The following is an 8,180-nucleotide window of genomic DNA, read 5'->3' as shown; positions in this document are numbered from 1 at the left end:
AATGTTGGCAAATGTGTTTATCAAGTAAATAAAGAACTAAGATCACATACAAGTATAAACAAAGTGTCAATTGGTTTTAACATATATACATTTTTTAAAGCTATTATATTGAATTGTGTTTTGGAATCAGACAGAAATGGAAGATTAAAAGGCAAAGAGCAGAAAAAGTGCTTAAGACATCAATGAATATTTTAGCAGAGAATGGGACCAGTGGGAAGGAGGGTATATACGAGTTTAGGCTGCTGAGAGACTGAGAGATAATTTAATAGACAGGTAAAGCAAATGTGAAAAACTGGAGGCATATGAGATTAATGAATGCTACACTAATCTAACCAAGCAATCAACATAGCATTAGTTTGACAAGACAAACAACGGAACGACGGGAGGTATTCTTCAGCCTTGAAAAAATAAAATCAGAAGTACCAAACATCATTTGAAAAGAGGTCGATAGGACTCACATCATTTCTTTGAATTGGTGGATAAAACAAAAAGCTCTTAAGACACATGCTTCAAAAGGAGAGCTGGAAGAAGGACATGCATTGAAAACGAGCACGATCAGTGTCCGTCTGCACACACAAAAAAACAAGCTCCCTCTCCAGAGCCCGATTTCCATGAGTGAGTTCTGAAAATGAAGGGAATTCGTTCTCCACAGAGAAGGCTGTTTTGCTTCGAGGTTGTAGTAAAACAGCACCTGAGCAGCAATTAGAGGAGGCACACAAAAAGATGACCGCTGAGGCTCCCGCTCCACTTACTTGGGAAATAAGCTGACCAGAGGGCCTTGCTTTTGCAGCTAAACTGACCTGAGACATACATTGGACCCTTGCAAGCCCGACTGGTGAGAAACTAAGTGTGACAGTAAATAGAGGTTGAGACGTTATTGAGATGTCTCACTGTTTAAATTGAAGCAGACTCCAGGAGGCCAAAATTTACAGAATCCCTGCTTGCTTTTCATTTCAAGGATGAAAGTTTGATTGTCAAGAAGCAGAACATGGCTTAGTATTACTAAAGAAAAACAAAAATGTAATTTAATGTAAGTTTTGTTAGTATCTTTAAAGCGTAGTATTGAGATGTGATTTTACCGACATTGTTCTTCACTACTGTTTAAAGTCCCACTCCAATCATATTTATATCTACAGTCAAAGCATTCCCAGGGATCTTTTAATTATGATTATGCTGTTTTTAGCCAAAATCGGGAATCCTGTGCAGTTCTCTAAAACATCATTTCTGGCAGAAGGCAGGAGTTCATTAGAAATTCGCCTCTGAGTTGTGGGCGGGCAAAAATGTCAAGTAATATTGGAGCTATCCAGCTGTACAGTTTTGAGCCAGATGCTAGCTCAAATGAAGACAACAAAGACGTTTATCCATCTATTTGTCTACAATTGGATGCATCGGAGTGAGCGGAGCAGGGAGCTTGTAGCTTGCCGTAGTAGCTTCTACGTCACAGTTACAAGCTTTTTCCAATGGCATTTTTGTTTATCTGCTTCTGACTCATTATAATTTTAATAAAGAAATACTCAGAAATAAAGTTTTTAATCTTGGATTTCTTTATATATGTCCTTCATAAGTAGAAAATACCACGTTAAAAACATCAAAAACACAATTTTCATTGGAGTGGGTCTTTGCCTGGGAGGCTGACAGAGATTTGTCCTTCGCTTACGTTAGATTCTGATTACTGATTATTCTGAATCGACCGAATAAGAAATGAAAAACGTGCAAACACGAAACAAATAAAATGCAAAAATAATGTCTGTTTTGTGCTCGATCGAGAGAACCACAGAGAGAACTACAGTTTTGCAGAATTCAACTACTGTGCTAGTGAGGCATTCAGGTGAAGTGAGACTGGTCAGCCAAGAGGACAATGCGACAAACTAGTTTCCACTGTTATCGTATTCAGATAGTTTTTTGGTTGGATAAAACAAATTAAGACAAGCAGATGTCCATGGCATTTAACTGATTATATGACACATCTGTGTTTGCAGTTTGAGCGCTATGAGAAGACTTAACAGTTAGCTTTCAACAAAATCCCTCTGTAGATGCAAGAGCCTCTATGGTCTTGGTTAAAAGAAAATATTTAAATTTTATGCTTCCACAAGTGTAAACAAAAATGGAATGATCAGAATAATTTGTGATTTTGAGAATATTTGATGAATGATCCTCACTCTGTTAAATTATGTGAGTGATAGAGATTTGAGTTTCTAGCATGCTTCCTTCATGATTGCCACTCTTTCATGAGTGCTTTTATAACACAGCAGGATGTGTGAAACCATTTTCCAGCACTCTGAGCAGGAAGGCCGTTTAAAAAAATATTCAGTGTTTCAAGACTTTCTGCCATTTTGCACAAATCTACTCCATATCACTGAGTGTTTCATTATGTTTTATGCATTGAGCTCAAATTGAGAGAAAATAGATTAAGGAGAAATGCACGTAGCACAAAAAAACCCTCTGTCTGCACAGGTGTAGTAAATCAGCATAACAGGTATGTGCTTCATGGTGTGCATCATATGCTGTTACATCTTTTAAAAGAAAGATACACAAAAAATGCAAATAGCAATACTTTATTTGCAAAAAACATAAAAACAATGGAGTATTTTCTGCACTATAAGGCACACTTAAAAGCCTTAAACTTTTTATAAATCGCAGTGCACTTTATGTATGGATTAACTCTGGTTGTGCTTACCGAGGTCGAATTAAGAGGTATAAGGCACTCTGCCAAATTGTCACTGCTTTTTTAAGGAGTTGCAAACAATGTTTGGTGTCACGCTAACGTGGCTAATGTGGACTGCGTTTTTTTATGTGTTGTTAATAAGGTTGGGAGTTAGCCCTGTCACCACCATGTTTCTTTTAATGTCATAAGTCTTTTTGTTCTTGTTCACCTTTTGGCATCTCCCTTCAAGGGTCACCACAGCGAACCAGCTTTTACTGAGTCACACAGGGGGTTTTGTATTCAACGATGGCTCAATTGACTGTGTGTAGGACTGGCGCTTTGAAACCAGCAGGGCACGATGAGCTACATCCAGTGTGGGTCCTTGGACAGGAGCCTTCATGCTACTGCCTATCTAGGGGGACCAAGGTCTGAGTCTCCCTGTGCCTGTCCCCAGCCTGGTTAAACTACAGGGTTGTGTCAGGAAGGCGATCCGGCATAAAAATCTCTGAAAACCACCTGTGCGAATAAATGACGACCCCTGAACGGACATGCCGAAAGGTGAACAACAATTCTGTTTTTGTGTGTTGCAAACAAGGTTTAGAGTTACAGTTATGCATGATTTCATGAAGTATTTATTTATATTAAGGAATTTATTAATTTATCATAAAAGATTTATTTATGTATGTTGTTTGAAGCAATTTCTTTTAATATCATTGTATATTATTATTTTTAACCCAACACTTTTGTAGCTTCAGTTCGTTGAGGTGATCTGCAATTATTTATTGTGCTTTCTTGACACCCCACCACATTTTCAGCAAAGCTGAGTTTGGACATTGACTTGCTCGATTGAAAACTCTTATTTTTCAATAATTGTTTTCACTCTGTTAATATTTGCTGATGTGGAGAAGATTGTTGTCCTGTGTCACAACAACAAGCAGAGATCTCAGACTCTTCTTCAAGAGGAATACACTATGACATGCTATTGTGGTCGCTGGAAATGGAAAATGCCTGCATAAACTCGGTAAACTGGTCTGCAAACAAATCTAATCTAGTCCCTCATGGAAACCAGACAAATTCATTTTTGGTCCAACTCCTACCATCAAATAAATGGATCACTGGGGGAAAAAATGCAATTTTGCTTGAAATACATTTGATATATTTAGTTTATACTGTTGTTAAATCATGATGTGTGGAAACCAGTACAAGGAAAGTAAAGTTTATGATAATAGAACGAATTTTTAGAAATGCCTCAAATGGAAATTACTCACTTGTTATGAAAACTGACAGACATTCACAATGTACGTTCACATCTAGGTGGGTTTGTGGAGGTTGATGGAACCTATCCCAGCAACCTTACGGTAAAAGCAGGGTCTGTCCTGAGTAGGGCTACACATAAAGATAGACAACCACACCTTCTCATCAGAAGCTGTTCTCTGGTGTATCTGGAGTATACCAGGAAATGAAAATTAAACCCATGCATGCAAATAAACAAAACAAAAAAAAAAAACGCTGAAATAAACAGGATAATTCAGGTTCCAAACACAAATGGCCTAGCTGAGATTTAAACCAGGAACTTTTTCATTGTGATGAAACAATTCTAGCAACCATCCAGTCTTGCAACCTCACGTGAGGATTGTGTACTTGCTTTTTTAAATATTTCTTTATTTTTATAAAGCTCTCCTTTAAGTTTTCAGTCACACCTGGGTAATCCAAAAAGCAGGTTATGTGAGTTACCACGGTAAGTTCGAGGCTAAGGAAGTGGATAACTTCAGCCTTCGGTTCCAAAAACAGAGGTATGTTTCAGGGTATGCTTGGTTCCCATAGCAACTCATGCTCTGAACATAACCTGGTTTGGAGCAGGTTTAGTTGAAGGTTAGTTTGTTTTCAGAGAGGTGAAGCAGCATGGCGTGTCTATTTGAAGATGATTTAGTGGATGAAGAAGCTCAGATAATACTGTTTCCACCGTGAGAGGGTGATAAGACCACGTATCCATGTTGTAAATATAAACTTTTTTACATTCATCAAACTCAAATATTTGCTTCAGTTAAGATAAATCTTTTTTTTTAGTTAAGTGAGCTTAAAAATAAAGCGTAGTTATCAGACCGTTATTTTACTTTTATTCAAATTAATTCAATTAAGTAGGTGTGACTTTGGTACTGCTGTTAGATTGGCACCACAAGGGGATTGTGGGATACCAATCCCTTTGCCTGTCTGGACTGATTTGGGTTTAAGTGTGGGTTTTTGACCAACTGTGTTTAGTTTTTTAGCTGTTTTACTGTGTTTTGCCGAGTTATTTTGTCTTACTGTGCTTCAGTGTCTGCACCATGAGTGAGAAGATGAATTTATATAGCACCCCTACTGTCAAGTACTGGAATTACAATGTGGGAACATTGGTAAATGAATGTATGCATTCCGTGTATATTGCTTCTTTCCTTTTATTGTCATAAAAATGATTATATCTGCCTGCTCAAACTTAGCCTTATGAGAGTTCAAGAATTATATTAAATTAAAATGGAAAAACATTTAATTGAATTGGAGTAATATGACATTTAGTTATAAATATGTAAATTTGAGTTGTATAAACACTGATTAAGTTTTATAGACGTAAGGAATTAGGTTGAATAAATTTGACTCAATTACTTGTTACCAATGGAAGTAATTCATTTAAGTTGCCAAAATTGGATAAGTTATATATATGCGTCACAAGGAAAATGGAAATAAGATCAGAAACTCATGCGTTTACTTTATCCGTTCTTTTTCTCCAAGCATAAACTCTTTCTTTTGATGATGCAGCCGTGTTACTTTTTTGATGGGTGTATAAACTTCATACGCCGTCATTAAAATCTCCGTCTCACTGAAGTGTCGTGCTCTCTTTTTTTCTTCACGTGTTTCCATGGTGACTCCGGAAATCGGCGATCCATTGAGAATGTCTTTATGTACTTGCTGTGCACATGCATTAACCCAGGGTTACCAAGTCGAGCGTAATTATGCTAACTCATATCCGGTCTTTTGGAACCAACATACCCAGAGTAAGCAAGTTCAGGCGGATTTCACCCAGAGTTTAAACACGCTTTCTGGAATATCACCCTGTTGTCTGTAGGTTTTCATTTTTGTTGCTCTTTGAGTTTTCCTTCTTCTGTATGGTCGACTCATAAAATTAGTCCAAGTTGCACATCAGGGGCAACAAATCCACTATTCATTTCAGAAACCAAACATCCGACTTACCAGTAAACCATAGTTGATTTCATTTTAATGTATTCTGTTTGGCTTTTTGCTTGTTTTCATGGCTTAACTTAGTTGTATTTTAATATTTGTTGTCCCTTAAAAAAATCTTCCTGTATTATATAGACTTTCTTGTTTTTCCAGCTACATTCTGTCACACAAGTGCTTCTGTTGTTCATCACCCCAGCTGTTGTTGCTGCTGTTTGTCTTTGTCAGTCTTTAGTCTTCTCAGTGTACTTGTTGGTTTTCTGTTTTATCGTGTTTTGCACCGACTGCAATTTTATTTCGTCATTATTTGTCCTAAAAAGAGAAAAAAGCTGAAATGTTTAACTTTTATTGTATTTTAGAGGTGTAACAACTTAAGTGACTTATCAACTTATAGTTCTACAATCCAACCAGATCGATGGATTGTTGATTGAGGCAAGTTGTTAATAAAATTGATCTATGCCATTTAAAAAAACTTTCAAAATGAAAGAAATCAATTATAGCGTTCTTACAAAATACCACTTGGATTGAGACATGACATGGTAGGTTTATTTTACTATAACCTTAAAGCAACCGAGTGCCATCACAGACAACACACATGTGATGACAGCAAAAAATGATGAGTCTATCATTACAGTCAAATGTGTAAAAACACTGAATTTTGCAAAGACACGTGACCATACAGTGTAATAGAATGTCCTACTAATGTTGCGTTTGGAAACTAACACGTGAATGGATTTGCAATTAAGTCATATTTACTTGCTTATTTAGCCTCATATTTAATTTACACTTGATTATCTTGCAAAAAATACAAAGAATCTGGAAATTTTCACCTGCTCTGTTTAGTACCCAATTAATAATAATAAAATAATAATGGATTGGATTTTTCTGCAATTTTTTAAGATGCTCAAAGTGCTTACAATGTCTGTCCATTATTCATTCACTCCTCATTCATACTTGGTGATGGTAAGCTGCTGACGTAGCCACAGCTCCCCTGAGGCAGACTGACAGAGGTGTGGCTGCTAGTATGCACCCATTCATACGCATTCACACACTAGTGGAGCAACACTGGAGGCAGGGAGGGTGAAGTGTCTTGCTCAAGGACACATGACAGTTGACTGGGGGGAGGGGATCGATCCTTCGATCATTGGTCGACCTACTCAACCACCTGAGCCACTGTATTTATCTCAAAATCACACTGGTTAAATTTTTGAAAAAACTGAAAAAATATATATATATATTTTTCCAGTTTTGTCCCTGTCAGGGTTTTGACTTTTTCCTAAATAAAGAGAAGAACCACACAGGAGATGAGGACTTTTGATAGACTTCTGCAGAAGGAGAATCTGTCTGTGACAGCGCAAACTGTCACGGCGGAGTTCTGCCTTCCCAGTGTATCCAGTCTGGTTTTATTGGTGACCGGGGTTGATAACATAAAAGTAGGTCATTCAATCAGGCAATAAAGGAACATCATATTCTTGTATAATCAGAACTTTTCATGTCATTGTTTTCTTACTGAAGGATAGAACTGAGACAATCATATTATGGTAATTATAGCATGTAAGCAAATGATAATTACATAACTATAACAGACCCCTATTGGAAGCTCTTAAAAAAGCATTTGTGTTCTTTTTCAATTTTTATTTCTAAAATTTTAGCATTCTTCCAAAATGTCAGCCTACGACAAAGTAACTCTGTAAACTGTTCCTCAACTAACAGTCTGTTTTTTGATGCATAGCAAAGTTATGAGTGATTAGCTAAATCTGTCAGATAATTAAGTTGTTACAGCAATTAAAAACACAGCAATACATGATATTTCTGGCTCCTCCTCACTAATTAAAATACTGTTTCAAAAGTGATCACGACAGAAGCAGTACATGTCCCTGTTACAGTCGGGGTAGAACAGAATAAAATCTTTTTTTCCATTAGTTTGGTTAGCTTTAGGCACTACAACTACTTAGTTTGAAAAGAAAATATCATGGTACATTACACCCTTTCACAAGTCCAGGCCACCGCTTCAATTAGAAAGGTTCACTCCTCAAGGTAAAAGGATGACAAGGCCACTTCTGATTAAACATGCTCCTTTTCTAAAGTCTTTTGTAAGTACATTTTTCCACATTGAAGAGATTTTTTTGTAAATTACAGGTAATCTAGTCTGAGAAGGAACTCCTTCTAAGCACAACTAGCGCTACCAATGTGGAGATATTTTTTGGCAGTCTTGTCTAAGAAAAAAGAAGGGTTTCAAGCTCCGGCTTAATAAATCAGTGCCACTCTTTTTAATGATCTTTCAAAAATATGCACAACTAGATCCACATCGCCTGTTTTCTTTCTC

The sequence above is a fragment of the Oryzias latipes genome, chromosome 21, assembly GCF_053564925.1.
Source record: "Oryzias latipes strain Hd-rR chromosome 21, Olatipes_Hd-rR_3.1".
Classification (NCBI taxonomy): Eukaryota; Metazoa; Chordata; class Actinopteri; order Beloniformes; family Adrianichthyidae; genus Oryzias; species Oryzias latipes.
The sequence above is the reverse complement of the archived record's forward strand: the minus strand, read 5'-3'. Positions refer to the sequence as shown.